At 27.1% G+C, this 16996-nt stretch overlaps 1 protein-coding gene across 1 annotated transcript in view; it reads right to left on the reverse strand.

The window, feature by feature from the left end:
- The window catches only part of LOC129989399 (nephrin-like), a 590283-nt gene that overhangs the window by 232862 nt on the left and 340425 nt on the right, over positions 1-16996 (reverse strand). The gene's annotated exons all lie outside the window — the stretch shown is intronic.

A 16996-nucleotide genomic window follows, 5' to 3' on the forward strand; every position in this document is an offset into this window, starting at 1 on the left:
TTTTGCTTTTATTTCAGAATTTAGTTTACAAAATACGTTTCTGTTGGTAATTTACTCGGAAAAAATTGCAAAATATCAAGAACATTTATTTGTACAGCAACATGCACACGAAGAAATTAATTAATTTAGAAGACTATAAAGGAATATTAAGAACATTATCAGACAAATTTTCTATCATGAAGAATGCATATGACTTAAATATCTAGTACCTGACAAATGTGTAGTTTAGACCGCTTATATAACTGCACATTCTATAATAGGATATAGGAGAAAAAAATCAATTTCTAACAGTTTCCTTTAAACATATTGTACCTTGGATATTCTCAAAGAGACAATATTGTCTACAGAATGTTTGTTGTCTGTCTGGTGTGGCGTGGAAGTTTGGACAGGGGGTGACAGTTTAAATGTCGTCCTTGTCACCTGACCTCGGTTCAAAATTAGGAGGTCCGTTCCAAAATAGCCATAGCGATGCTTTAAAGTGGGATGTTAATGTAAATAAACTAAACTAAACTGCTTGTTGTCTGTATCGATTTGCCCCAAACTCTGGAGTTGGCTAAATTAGCATGGCTAAATTATCTATACGGTGATACTTTCCAAATTATCTATACGTATATAGCAAATTATTTAAAGAGTACACAAGACATTTGAAATCAACCCACATCAAAATTCGCTAAGATTGATCATAGGTGAGAAACAATTTGCATAAGGCATTCTATACCAATATCAATGCAAGAAAATTGCAGTTGTTAAAAAAAAAATCAAATAAAATATAGTTTTGCTAAAATGTACAGTTTAATGTCAGTCAGATATGTAATTCCCAAATTTGAGAATAAAAACAACGTTAGGTTTTATTCAGTGTTAATATTTATCACAAAAAAATGCTAAAATTCAATTTGCAACACCCTTCTGAATCTGATGCTTTTTTTCATTACATATATCTAGATTAAAATTTAATTTCTCTATAATATATATTTTCTATCTAAAGATTACTTTCTGCGAAATTGATCAAAATAATATATATGTTACGGTGAATATAATCAAAAGTTAATTATTACAATAACCAACATTTTTTTAAAAAATATATCAGTTCATTAAGTGTTATTTTTACGAAATGATGAATAACTGGGATCTTTATTTTCTTTGTTATTAAGCTGTAAAATCTATTTTTATTATTATTACATTGTACATTGAAAAAATATATTTGTTAATCTTTTGATCTTATATATGATGAAAAAAGTAAAAATAACTTGAATTAAGATTTAATGCATTCAATGGATTTCCGTGCATATTGTGGATAAATAAGTTTCTTTTTATATTATATTTTGTGTATGTATTCTTTTCAAATAATACGTTCTTTTCAAATAGATAAAACATATAACATCAACTTTCAAATCAGAACAGAATAGAAACGAAATTAATTACTTCATCATCAGAATTAATATATCATCGGAATTATAAAACAGCTAAATAATTATTATTTAACATGCTCTTTTAAAAAAGAATGTAAAAATAAAGACCTGCGTTTTTCTCAAATATACTTTGAATATCAAATAATAAATCATTCTTATTTCTATTATACTAAAACTATTTGGTTCGACTGCTTTTATTACTCGAAACTAAACGATAATAGAAAATAAGATGAGAAGCTACATGAGTTTTATTTCTGAAAAAGGGGAATATTTTTAAATATATAAAGTATTTTTAAATATGTAAGCAATACCTTTATTATTTCTTTTAGATTTAAATTTTCAAATTACAAAGCTAATTTATACTGAAATATGAATCTTTCATTCGTTTGAAATAAATTAGAATTACTGCCTATATCTTTTGCTTATGAAAATGTAAAATGTTTTAAGATATATAAAGTAATGTTTCAATTTCCAAATTGTACAACTAAAACCGAATGAAATACGAATTTTTATTCGTTTGAAATAAATATGTTTTCCTTATCAAAAGTATAATAACTTATAACCATAAAATATCCATTTAATACTTCATTTTTTCTTTGCAAATCATGTTCTATTTATGAAAAAAGTTATTTTTTTATAATTTAAAATTATATTAATACATTTGGCAAAAATATTCTTTCGAAATTTTGCTTTCAGTATATATATTTATTATTCAAAAACTTAATCCCCTGAAGTCATTTGAATAAGTTTTGGTAATGATATTACAAAGAAACAATAGTCTAAAACAAATTGTTCTCGAAATCTTCTTGATCGATCATTTTAAGAGCTGTATTGAAACTATTTTTTTTATTCACAATGATAGTTCAAAAGCAATTACATGGGATAAAAATTGATTTAAATTGTATTTAAAATGAATATTCATTTCTAATGCTCTAATTTGATATTAATTCAACTAATATTTTATAAACTATAACAATGTTTATGAGCATGTCTTACAAATTCTTTGAAAGAAAGAATTTTGTATGCCGCAATAATTTAACTAAGCAAGTGGACTATTAACTGGAGGTTTCTCTTATCAATGTTTTGTTCAAATTTCCATAATACGATGCATTCGGTTTTTAACCTTATGATGCGAAATAAGTAAAGACTATGAACATTTATCAATTGGACTAGAAGATCCAATTCGATTAAATGTATTTATGCGCTTGCTTCCTTCTTTGCCGTTTAAATACGTTAAACAAAACTTATTTTATTTGATTTTCAAAGAAGGTGATGAGGTGTGTAAGGATATATATATAAAAAAACAGTTTTTCTTTCTCGAATTATTCGAAACATCTGTGACTATTTAAAAACCTGAAATTTTTAACTATCTATAACATTGTATAATTTTGGAAAGAAATTCTATCCAGAAAATTAATTCTCATGATTTTTTTTTTGTCAAACCTGAATTTGGATTCATGAAATATGAAGGCAATGAAATTACTAGGCATCCTTATTTGTTTTGCAGAAAAAGCCTTGATTCCTTTTAATGCACTGCTTTTTTGTCAGTTTCTAGTCAGCTCTTAAAAATTAATATTTTGGTTGAAAATCAGTGTAATACAACAATGACGATATTTTTCGAAAAAATTCAAAATACTATCACATCGATTCTAATATGAATAAAATTATATTTTTAAAGAGGTATTCTATTCAGAAAATTAGAGCAATTTTGTCTTCTTATTTTGTTCAAACTTTAAACTCGAGAAATATGTTCAACATAAACATGATTCACTCATCATCATCTATTATTCATAGATTTAGCTTGTAATCCCAATAAATGTATCAGTGGTCTTTTTAATTAAATGTATATTCAAAACTTCAGTGTCAAACCCAGATAATTCTTCCAAAGTTTATCTTAATTGTTCTCTACTATTGAAATAATTAGATGTTAAATTTGGAATTATGAAGAAATTTGAAAGAATTGTCTGGGTGTGGTGGTGAAATTTTAAAGATATATTTAACTAAAAAATCAGTGGTATAATGATTAGGATTACGAGATAAATCTATGAACAATAGATGATGATGAGTGAATCATGTTTATGATGATCATATTTCTCATTGAATTATATATGGAATTTAATATTTTGAAGATAGATAATTCTAAATACATTTATAATTTTTACTTTTTATGCTTATGAGCTTATCATTAGGCGTAAGACATAATCCATCACAAACAATCAATTTTTCTTTATCTGTTACTTATAATAATTTCTTATGGAAGTTTTGTGTATAAGATATATCTATTATCTTTTAAAATATATCAATTCTGTCTCAAGAAACGTAAGAATCCAATAGGTTCGAAGTTAAAATTTCATGTGACATACAATTCACATTATCATCTTTACGTTAAATCACCTGAGTGAAGAAAAAAGTAATTCTTTACTCATTTTATCGCATAGAAAAGAAATTTTGGGATTAAACTAAGAATATTAAACTGTAATGCATACAAAGTTATTCAGATGTTTTAAAATTTTACTTTCAGCGAGATGGATTAGCCTTATTTTAAACCTTTTTCCCACCCATGCAATTTTTATTCATGGCCAGTTTCACATTTTCATCCTAGTGTATTCCAGACGCGTAGAAAACTTATCAAGTCCTCATTTGGCAGCCGCCTCCTCCAAAATGCGTAAAGTATGCTTCGAGAAGATGGATAACTCTTTCTCTTAAAACGAAACATACAAGAGTGAGAAGAAGAAGAAGAAGAGGAAGTAGAAGAAAAGAAAGAAGCTGAAGATAAAAAGATGGCGTAAAAATAAAACCCCAAAGAACAATGGGTGGCATAAAAAAACAAGGAAAAGAATTCACAGGCCCTCAACTAGAACTTCCGACGGGTACACTAGAAGAAACTTTCAATCATTTCTCGAACAATAACAGAACACACACTGGACAACTTTTTGAAAACTATACTTTCTGCCCCTTTATGTAGACAGAGACTTTCTTTTTTATTTTCCTTGGATTTTGTTGGAGTTGTTTTGTTCCTCTTTAGTGGCTTCAAAGTGAAAATTTCGCACTTGGTTAAGCGAGAACCTAAGTGAAGAAAAGAATAAACTGGAACGGAATTGTTTAAAGATAGTTCTTCCAAAAGATTAAACTTTTTTCCAGTTTCATGTGAATTTAAAGGTTATTTTTTTTTTCTCTCATGCTCAAATATTGAGAAAATTCCTAATTTATGCAAAATATTTATTTGACCAAATTGGCAAAATGAAAGAAAAATTAGATAAGTTCTTTGCTTAACTCAAATTTCACGAAATAAAAATAAGATCTTTTATATCATTTATGTTCGTTAAGAAAACAGATACTTGTTTTAGTCTAAAAGTGATATTTTCTCTCTCAGTTACACCCCTATTTTTTGATGTCACATTAAATTAAAATGAATTAACAACTTAAATACTATGCATTGTATAAGACCTGTATATTCTTATTTTAGAATTTGTTATAATTATTCCACAAGCGTTCGTATGACACTATAGAAAATAATGATTTTTACGAAATTTTCAAAATCAATTGATATTATTTATAATGATTTAAATAGAGCTTTGGGCTTACGAAATGCTTCACTAAAGACTTATACTGTATTAATTTAGGGAACTAGAATGATTTCTACTTACAAAAAAACAGATTTTTAATTTTAGTTTCATAAAATATAACATACTATGCTGAATATACATATGCGTAGGTTTACGTTGAATGTATAATAAATATATACCTTTAAAATACAGAAACTTGAATGCATAATTATATATGTATAGCTGTCGGATTCGAAATCTTCCGTGCCTTTGCGCATGGGCCAGTCTGCGTTTATTTAGTAAAAATAGGGGTGAGAAGAAAGATGAAAAGAGGTGTTTAAATTTAACAATAAGGTAAACTCGGATTTTGTTTGGACTAAGAAACTTCGGGTAACTTTTAATATTGTCTGGAAAAGAAAATACTTTATAATAAAATACTTTGGAGCAATATTTATTGACTGGAAAGTGCCTAAACATTTATGTATTGTGAATAAATGGAAGATTTATGTTCTTAAAATTTGATAATTATTATTATTTTACAAAATAAGAATGTACCTTTCTTTTATATCACATTCTGAAATTAACAACATTATATAATCACTATCAAACAATGATATTACATAGAGTATTTTTCCTGCCGCTCCTAAAGCCTTTTTTGTCACTTGAACTAACCATATAAACAATCAATATACTTTTGAGTTAAAAAAAAATAATATGGTCAGAAACGCCACGAAAATGTACATAGAAATTACATAGAGTATTTTTCCTGCCGCTCCTAAAGCCTTTTTTGTCACTTGAACTAACCATATAAACAATCAATATACTTTTGAGTTAAAAAAAAATAATATGGTCAGAAACGCCACGAAAATGTACATAGAAATTACATAGAGTATTTTTCCTGCCGCTCCTAAAGCCTTTTTTGTCACTTGAACTAACCATATAAACAATCAATATACTTTTGAGTTAAAACAAAATAATATGGTCAGAAACGCCACGAAAATGTACATCAAAGAAATCAAAAGGGAAAGAAATCAAAGTCAAAGAATGAAGAATTCGGCAAATGCTCTCATTCTTCCCCGTCTCAACCCTTAGCAAGGCAGAATCGGCGAAAAGCAGTAGTCTTGAGATACTGAAACGAGCAGTACTATTTTGTCTTCTTCTCAAAGTATGTTTATTTTTTTTTCGAATTAAATAGTGTTTATATATAAAATAGTGTTTATTGCAGTAGTAGGAAATTTGATATTACAATATATACTTAAGCAGTAAAATAACATTTTTAAAAATTTTTGAATCACATGAATACTAATGATTTTTTATTTCATTTCCTTAAACTTATATAAAGATAAATTCAATATAGTTATTGAGTATATACTTAAATATTATGCTAATTTCGAAGCAACTTTATACAGATTTGTTTAGTTAGCGCACATATTTTTGATTACGAAATTGCCGATTATTGTATGAAAAGATATTCATTTGACTTATTAGAAAATAAGTACAGTGAAAAACATATATTTTATACTTGTATACAAAAAATAATCAAGTGATTATTTCATCAAATTTTGCAACAGATATTAGATTTTTTTTAATTAAAAAAACATATTTATTTACAATTTAAATGTAGAGATTTCTTTCTCCTATAGTTAAAGATTTTTTTCCAATAGGTCAATGCAGAGCTTCAATTCAAATATAATATGATGCAATTCTTATGTATTATGAAGCATTAATTGAACTGATTAGTTACATAATAGAAATGATTTTATATATAATAAAATATTATCTTTTTTTGAACGAAGGAGTAAACTTTATTATTAACCCGTTTATTACGAGTTAAGTTCACTGGTTAGAACTCCAGATTATATAAAATGCATCATAAATGTTTGCTATAAAATAACGAATTTAATTTCTCATGGATAAAAATTCTTCACGCGTCACAGTGTGAAAGTTTGACCATCGTCAAATGTTTGTGTCTTGAAAATTCAAAATCAATCCTTAAAAGTTTTTTTTTCTACTCTTAAAAATTGGTAAGTTAATTTCAGTCAATCAAAATAATCAAATGAATATTTCGCAAATACTTTAATGATGCATATAAATTATATTCGAAATGAAAGCTGAATGGTTGCAAATGATCTAATTCTTCAAATCAGTTTAAAATGTAATGCAAAACATTCAAAAATGCTTCTAATATCTATGGACATTATAAGCGACTCCACTCATTTGAAAGTAAATAATTTTCATTCTCTGATAACAACAGTAAAAAAAAAAAAAAGATTAAGTCTTGACATGTTAAATCTTAAAGTGACAAATACTAAGTTTGATTAATATAAATATTCTTTAAACATTTAACTACTGTAAAGTGTAAAAGAATCGTGTTACATTGTAAAACAAAACGTCAAATGATGAATAAATCATAATCTCTGACTAATCTAAATCAATAGACTTAAATCAACGGACAAAATGACTAAGACATATTTTTTTTTATTTCACCATTTACTTAATTACGCCCTTTTAACAGAGAGTAAATTAAACATCCCTACCTAACAAATTAAATCACTTGTCACTGAATTCCGAATTCAATTAGGTAGCGGAAGAAAAGTAAAAGCGTAAAGGAAATCCACAAAAAAACCCTGCCCCTGTGTTGTCTGTCTTTTTATGTACATTGTCCATCAAGCGGTTAATATGTGTCTTTAGAGCAGCTAATTAGTTTATTGTATAAATGAACTGATATTGCATTTAAATACATGAAAGCGCCCACAATAATAAAAAAAAAACCTGGATAGCACTTCTATCCTTGTCTACCTTTTCACGGCATTCTGATGTAATTTAATTCATGCCATCTATACATCAAACGATGTAAAGACGTGCAAATAATCCCAGTTGACGTAAAAATCCAAAATTTAATTACGCGGGGTTAAATATTTGTTTCTGAAGAATGATTGATGATTTGTTTTCACTAAATGAAGGATATAGTCATAATTTGTTGTAAAGAAAAAAAAAAACTTTCATGAAATTTCTGTCTCTAATTACAGTTAATTAAAATATACTACATTTTATTAAGCGAGAACGTTTATACACTCTATCCAATTCCTGAAAACATTAAATTGCTTTTAATTTATTTAAAATTAATTAATTTTATATAAGCCCTAAATGAATAATTAATAAGAAATATCAGTTATTATTTTTCAAAATATATCATTCGCGATATAAATCAAATATTAATTGGTTAGTGCTGAACTAAGTAGTTTAATTAATATCTTGATAGATAATCTGTATACTTAATAAGAAACTAATTAAGTGTTGTGATAATTCAAGTAATCGAATTATCATTTTTAATTAGAAATACATTTGCATCCTTTTGAACGCGTTACATTTTTGTGTTTTTATAGCACTTTCATACAGCTAAAAGAACAACAAGCCTGTGTCGAAGAATGCCATTTTTTGTCGAAATTCGGGATTCAAAAGTGATTATATTGAATTTGATTACTCTTTTAATTTTTATGCAATCTGTTTAAGACGAAAGATGCTGTAATCTTAATTTCTCTATGACAAAATAATCTCAATCCTTTAGAAGATTCTGAAAATTATTTTGAAGCGTTTGATATCATTTGGATTTCAAAGGATTTAGAAATTTATTTTTCATGCCTATGCCAATGAATCATTTTTTTATGTTTTAACATAGTTTCATCATTAATTTAGACACTTAGAAGATGCTGACACTGAAAATATTTTTTTAAATTTTTATTTCTCTAGTAATGCGTTGTTCGTCTCAAAATACCAAGACTACCCGTCTACTTGTTTTGGATTATTTTACTCCGCTAAGTGTAGATACACAATGAATAAAAAGAGGGCTTTTCCAGATTTTTTTAATTTTTTTAATAAACTAGCTTTTATTTTTTGTAATTCTTTTCCGATGGTAAAAGTTACTTTCTTAATCCGGTTATTTTGTTTTAATTTAAAATATTTTGCTTTCCTTAACATAAAGCATCATTTTTAATATTTCGTTTCATTTCTAGTTTCGTGAAACCAAAGCCGAATAGTACATGTGCTAAAGCATTACGAGTTAATTTTGAAAACGAATAATATGCCAAATCAATGTAGGAAACTGAAATTACACTATTTTTCATGCAATAAATTCTGCAGTTTATAGTTCAGTTTTTTTATTCAATTATTAACATTGCTAGAATGAAAAGAAAGTAATTAATGATATTTTTTTAAAAACAAGACAATGTAATTTTTTGTAACAGAATTAAAATCTGTTTATTTAAATACGCAGATCTCTATATTTTAAAATTAATTATTAATAATATTTGCTAATCATATTTTGATAAGAATTTTCATAGCTTTTAGACTGAGTATATATTTTATAAGAATTATTTTTATTTTAATCAAAACTTATATTATTTTCCTTAATTTCGCATATTTTGTAAAATAAAATTTAGCATATTTTAACATGTTTTATTGCAAATAAAGAAAAATAAAAACTGTTAAAAGTAATTTATTTAATCATCAAATTGATTTTAATTTTTTAATTTTATATAATAAAATATTCGGTGCATATAAAATTAGTTAAATTAATTATTATTAATATTTCCTAAACACATTTTCATAGCTTTTAGACTGAGTATATATTCCATAAAAATTAATTTAATTGTAATCAAAACTTATAGTATTTTCTTTTATTTCGCACATTTTGTAAAATTAAATTTAGTATGTTTTAAATTGTTCTATTGGAAATAAAGAGCATTAAATATTTTTAAATGTAATTTATTTAATTATTAGATTTAATTTATTTTTTAAAATTTTATATAATTAAACTATTTTGTGGTAAATTAAATTAGGTTCCCCTTTTTAACAATAATTGTTTTCTTGGAACAAATAATTAACTTCCAACATACATTAGAACTTGCTTAAATTAGAATTTATGTTTACTTAACTTTCCAAATAAATTTTTCATGCTTTTTTCACATTTCAACATTTTTTTTTTTTTATAATTATATAAAATTATTCCTTCTTCGTCAAAATTGGCTGTTAGAAAATTCCAAATATTTAACTCCAAAATTATTTTCTACTTTCAGAGTGATAAGATTCTAAATAATAACAATTGTTTGAGTGAGTATTGCGACTTTACAAAGCAAAATGCTCTCTGAAGAAGTAACTGCAAAGGATCTTTAGATGTATTGATTATTTTTTTAATTGCATTTTTTCTTCAAATTCCAAATTTCATTTTTTTTTCAAATTTTCAAATGATTATTTTTTCCAAAATTTTTCCCTATTTATTTTTTAACAAATTCTTCATTAATTATTTTAGAAAAAAATTCTTTCATGAAAATAAATTTGATAAAATCTTAAAATTAAGAATGAGATTTTCTAATACCATTAATATGTTTGATATATGACTTTTTTCTACTATAAATTGAAATATATGTTTGACGAAGAATTTTAAAATTATTTCTACCATTATATTTATATCTAGATTGGAAATTCTGTATTAGAAATGAAATTATTTCTAAACACTATCTGTTACTTTTTATTTGTTTCTTTGTAAAAGTTCTTATTGTTTCAATGTGAACTTTATTTTTATTTATATTGATAAAAAACTTGTTAAATCCTACAACTGCAATGAAGTGAATGCTTTGTTATACAGTCAAAGCGTAAAAGTCAACAAGTACTTTTTTTTCTCATAGCTCATCATATCATTCCTACAAAGCACGCACATTAGCATGTTTCAAAGCAGAGATTCCTGCCATCACGAACCGGTTGTTAGAAAATTTGAAGCGGGACAAATAACTATAATCAAGTTCGTTTTTCGTCCTGCCAGAATGAGAAATTTTAAACAAGTATACAAAAATGAATCAAAATAATTGTCGATGCTTCGCGGCGCGTATTAATTCCAGCGGTCCATTTAATTATATTGCTCGGCACGTTCCAATTAATTTATGCGCTACACCATACTAATCCCGAATAAAATCTCATTTAATTATGGGCGCCACTTCATACATTTAATGCCTCTTCTGGTGGGTTTAAAAATAAAGGCAACAAGAATTTTCTGCTGCTTAATTGATGCGCGGCATTAAATGGCCGTTATTCGATAAATTACTAGAATTACCCTGAGTACGAATTAAGTCATTATTAGAAATTCCCTTTCCTTTTACGGCAATTATCATTATAGTTAGGGTAATAATTTTTTTGCAGCCAGAATTACTCCTGATATAAAGGTGATTATGCCGGAATTATCACGAACGGGTATTTTTGCCAAACTAGATATGCGTTTTGAAATTTTAAGCACTGCTGGGCTCATAATATATTTTTAAATCTTCTACGCACCGTGAAGTTTTAATGGATTAAATAACTACTAATGCTAAAATGAAAGAGGAAGAGTGTATGGAAAGGGATGAGAAGTCTCTCCTTTCAGTTTATGAATTTGCCATCATAAAAATTGTTTCAGTAATCAATTGTGCCTCTCGCTGAACGATCCATTAAGTTCAAAGATATTTTCAGAGCAACATGTCTATCATTTTGGTGCTATTTCGCATCATTCTTCCAACATCAGGTTTTTCATAAAGGGGAAACTTACAGTGTGCTGTTTTTTGTCTTCTTTATTTGAATAAAGTTTTAAACTTTAAGGTGGAAATTGTGTCTCTACCGTGCAAACTAAAACTGCAAACTAGACTTAAATTAAAAGATATATCACTCGGTTAATTGGCAGAAAAATAATCAATTTCGACTAAGCAGCAGGTAATTGTTAACAATTTTGATTTTTATTCATTATATATATATATATATATATATATATATATATATATATATATATATATATATATATATATATATACATACAGCTTTCACAACCCCTTTTTACAGGAGGGCACATTCACACATCTCACAGATAGAAGAGGAAGAACAGCCATGCCCAATCCGGGACTCACGGGATCACGGGGAAGATGCGCTACCCCTATGCCAGGACGCCGGTATATATATATATATATATATATATATATATATATATATATAAACTAGTCATAAATGAAACAATGGAAGGAATCGTTTATTTATTTTTCAAGGAAGTTGTTTCTAATCTTTACTGTCTAATTTTCTATGTTGTTTATAATCTATATAAGCTATTTAAATGTCTAATATATAATGAAAAGCAAAAAAGAAAAGAAAAAAGACAGTTTTTTCTACAAACGTATTTGGAACAGGAATTAAATTTCGAAAGGATTTTTATCTGAACTAAGATGTGGATATCAAAATGATGGAGTTGAAACTTTCCATAAGTTTCATTTTCTCTTCAGAAAACCATAAGGATTCTGCCAAAAATTTTCTAGCATACTTTCTAATAAAAGTGAATTTTTGTTTTAGACACGTTTTTTCTCAAAACAAAGTTTAATATGAAACTACAGTTCTATTTTTTATACTATTCTTTTTTACTGTAATTTTTTGCATTGTATTGTATGAAACCTGTATCATTAAATTCGAGTATGGTAAGCCTGCTAGGTTCTTCTAGGTTAGGTATTTCTTTCTATTTTTTTATGCTTGGTAATGGGAATTCAGAAAACCCACTGTGAATAGAATTGAATAAGCATATTATATAATGAAAAAATATCATGATTTCAGCTCTGATTATAATCAAATAAAAGAAACACTCACACAGAGACATCTTTATTAATTGCTTTACTATTGAATTTCATTTTACTTGACCTACTCCATATTGAAATCAGACCGAGATTTATTTTACCTCTATTATCCTGACCTTGAATATCTTTAATACCTTCTCTATATTAAAGTAACGTTTCTTTTCCGCTTGATGATTTTGATGTAAAAAATCAAACACATCTATGCTTGTATTCTTTATTGTATCGAAAATTTTATTCTAAAACTTTGAAATAGAAAATGAATTGTAAGAACCATCCTCTACATACTTATAGAAAAGAAATTTTCGTAATTCATTCACTTGTAATAAAGAAAAAAATATGTAAAATGTAAAAACAATAATATTTTTAATATAATAAAAATAAAGAAAAATCAAACTAAAAAAAATACTAAAATCAAACATAAAACTGGAGGGTGCTAGTAGAACTATTGTAATGAAGTTGGATTTTTAATTACATTTTATAAATATTTTTCAAATTTATTGAATGTTTCAAAATTTTCTACCTTTTGATATTCACCGTGACTTACTATTCTTCCTAAAATCGTTTTCTTCATTTGAAGTTTTTCTTTCTTTTTTTATTTAAAAATATTACTTTTTATTTTTATATTACTTTCTATTTAATACTATTTAATTATTACTTACTATTTAAATATTACTTTCAATATATCTAGAGAAAGATACAAGTACAATTTTTCCTTATTTTAATTATTTATAATAATATATTCCATTACTTATTTCATAGATCCTTAATTTTTCCCAATACATTAGCAGATTGTTCACACTTTTGAAACCAAATTTCAATAAAAGACACGCAGTGACTAAAAAAAAAAAAAATAATAATCTTAAAATAGAAAATACTGTATTGTCAACTTTTCACAGAATGTCAGAACACTATTTCTCTTGTACACCTGGAAACTTGATTAAGACTCATTGAAAAAGAATCCGTTTTTAAAATCGAAAGACGTTAAATCAAAACATGAAAAAACTTGGCTATAAAACTTTTAGTTAGTGGAATCCTTCATTCTACGCCTTCAGTAAATTCCTACGAAAAGAAATGCGAATAAAGTGTTTTGTCCTTTGGCGGAAAAAAAAATACTAAATAGACGAAACATCTAACTAGCTGTCATTCGATTCCTCTCTTCATCACCCCCCGATAGCTCCCTCGAGTCCACAATCGGGCTCCTTTGACTTGATTTCTAGGGATTCGGCCCATTGATAGAAGCAGTGTACTAGTATTCCTTAAGTGTGGTCTCGAATTAATTTGATTACAGATTTTCTGACATTACTTTGTGCTGGACTTTAGTCTTTTGTGGACTAGTGTATAACTTTTAAGTCACTAATGCTACCAGGTCTCACTTATTTAATTTCTAAATAAAGTTAAAATTCATTTTGAGAAAAGCGTTTTTATTTCAAAGTATATAAGGGCGCAAATGATATTTGAGATAAGTATGTGTTTCTAAATGGTTTTTATCTTTATAATCATTTACTACTTTGACATAATTGCAATATCCTTATTGATAAATATTGTTACGAATCTGTGAGGCGGCTTTCCAGCATAGTCAGTTCCATGGGAGGTCCCAGAGCTTGGCGACGAATTTGGAGACATTGGTGCCAAAATAGATTATATCCGAAACATCGAAAAATTTCCCGACCCATCCAGTAGGAACGGAGATACGCCTCGAACGTTCCTGATTGGTTGAGAGGCTTCTAGCCCCTCCTCCTGAGACCTATAAAAGGAAGCACCCGCAGCTGCCGGGCAGTGGTGGGTCGAGTGGTGAACCAGTGGTGAGTCGAGCGGTGAACCAGAGGAGAATTGAGTCCTGGACCAGCGGAGTCGAAAAGTAGTCGGAAGCGACGGTGAAGGACTCGTCTTCCAGGTACTAGCGGAGGACAGTATACACAGCAGCGACGGAGTAGAGCTGCTGTGTATACTGTTGTATGCTGTGCGTCTCGGCTGAAGATAATCGTCTTCTGTGCTGTATATAGTTGTCTTTGTGCTGTCCTGTGTGTCTTCGTGTAAATAAACGTCGTTGTTTTATTGTCTACTGCCGCCTGGTGATTGAGCGTTCTTCACACCATATAACTCCCACTATCCAAACGAACCGCGGAAATTCCGTAACAATATCAAAAATGATGATATACGACAGGATACGATTCTACAGCGTATGTATGATATTGTTTGCTAAAATGTCAATATATTTATACTTTTCTAATTAAACAAAACATATTTTTATATTTTTCTAATTAAATACTCATATCTATTTATATTTTTCTAATTAAATATAATATATATTAATATTCCTCTAATTAAATACCATGTATATTTAAATTTTTCTAATTAAATACAATAAGTATTTATATTTTTCTAATTAACTATTAGGTATTGTTCTATATTGCTCCCTTTTTCCTCCTGATTTCAATTCATTTATTATTTACTAGCCGCCTTTGGCGACCAGCCGGTTCGCCAAACTTAATGTTAATTAAAATTTTAATAATTAAATATTTTATGCAATTCCTACTTTAATAGCTTCTTCATCAAAATATTTTAAAACTTCAAATTTTGATTGTCATATAATTTGATTTGATCATATAATTCATTCAAAATATTATAAAGGCCTTCAGTTATAACGTAATATGTATCTCACTAATTTTCTGTTAGCCCCCGTAGAATTTATGCTTTAAATTAAAGTGGAAATAATTAATCTTCAATTAATATAATAATATTTTTTACTGAAACAAAGCATTTTTTTTTATAATCTGATTACTGAAAATAGAGTCACTCAGCGTTTAAACTTTATGGGCACTAAAGAATATCTTTTTTAATTTATGTAATATCTCAAGAATTTGTCAACAAAATGTTCTTAGATTCATCATGAAAAGATCGATTCATTAACAATGTTTAATTTTAAATGCATCAAACATTAAGAAAATAAAACGAATCGTTTAAAATAAATGGTTGAAAACAGGTTTTAAAAAACTACTTAAAAAACGATGTACTTAAAACTATAAGCATTTACAAAAAATATATAACTAACATAAATACATTTTAATTACAAAAGCATACAACGAACCTAAAAATAATTTAAATCCAGTCCGCATCTGTTGATAATAATTGTCAACAGAATGCGGAATTCAGAACATAATGCGCATGCGTGAATTTTCAACGCCAGTTGGGGTAACGCTATGCGGATTAGACATTTTTAATTTCCTTTATTCTGTTTTATTTTAACTCAAAAGTACTTCAGAATGAGTCTGAAAGATCGATTAATTAACAAGGTTTAATTTTAAATGCATCAAACATTAAGAAAATAAACAGAATCGTTTGAAATAATCCGCCGAAAAATGTTAACCCTAGCCTCATTGCTGTTGGGAGAAAAAAAAAATTGAAGCCATTTGGCGGTGGGGAAAATGCAAGATTTTTTTGGCGAGAAAGTTTGTTTTTAATTAATAATTAAAATTCTAATTAAAAATTCGAAAAAAGGAACCCCAGGTGCACATTCCCAACCTCCAAGGTATACATGTACCAAATTTGGTAGCTGTAGGTCAAACGGTCTGGCTTGTAGAGCGCCAACACACACACACACATTGAGCTTTATTATAAGTATAGATTACAGAGAGAGAGAGAGAGATTTGGCAATGGTTATTGCCAATATAGTGCGGAATTTCCAAAGCTAATGATAGATTTAATTATCTTTGTAAATCTCAGGCTATATAAATCATCCTGTTCAATTACCATTATTTTTTTAGGATTGATTCCATTTATAAAATATATCTTGATAATCAGCTATAATACACCAATAAAAATAATAATTCATTGAGAAATTGGCTAAATGTTTTTGTTTTAAGCAATAATTTTTTTGCGTGGGAGAAAGATATTTAGAGAAATAGTTTTTATGTAAAAACCATTTTAGTATAAACTATTGCAATACTCAAAATCTTTTCACATACACATTTTTAATCGTCTGCTCTTAACTTTACATTCGGTTCTTCAGAATTCTATCGATATGCTTTGGTAACAGCTCTTCAAATTTATTTTTATTCTTCAACTTCAAAAAATATTGCAGCAGATTGTGTATAAAATTAATTCTGAAGAGTTCATTAGAAAGAAAGAAACAAATTCTATGGAAAAGAATTTTTTGCCATTGAGAAGCTAATTATTTTAAAACTTTTATAATGTATCAGAGGAGATTATATATATGAAATAATACCTTCGGGAGAAATCATGAAAAAAAAAAGAAAATGCTTACGTTATTCTTAATTACAGAGAATTTAAAACGACAGGAGATTTTAATTGTAGTAATTTTAAATCTAACTAAATAAAATTTTGAATTTATTTAAATCAATGAAACTCCACGCCATAAAGATTCATAAAAAATAAAAATAAAAATTAA

Source organism: Argiope bruennichi, chromosome 2, assembly GCF_947563725.1.
Source record: "Argiope bruennichi chromosome 2, qqArgBrue1.1, whole genome shotgun sequence".
NCBI lineage: Eukaryota > Metazoa > Arthropoda > Arachnida > Araneae > Araneidae > Argiope > Argiope bruennichi.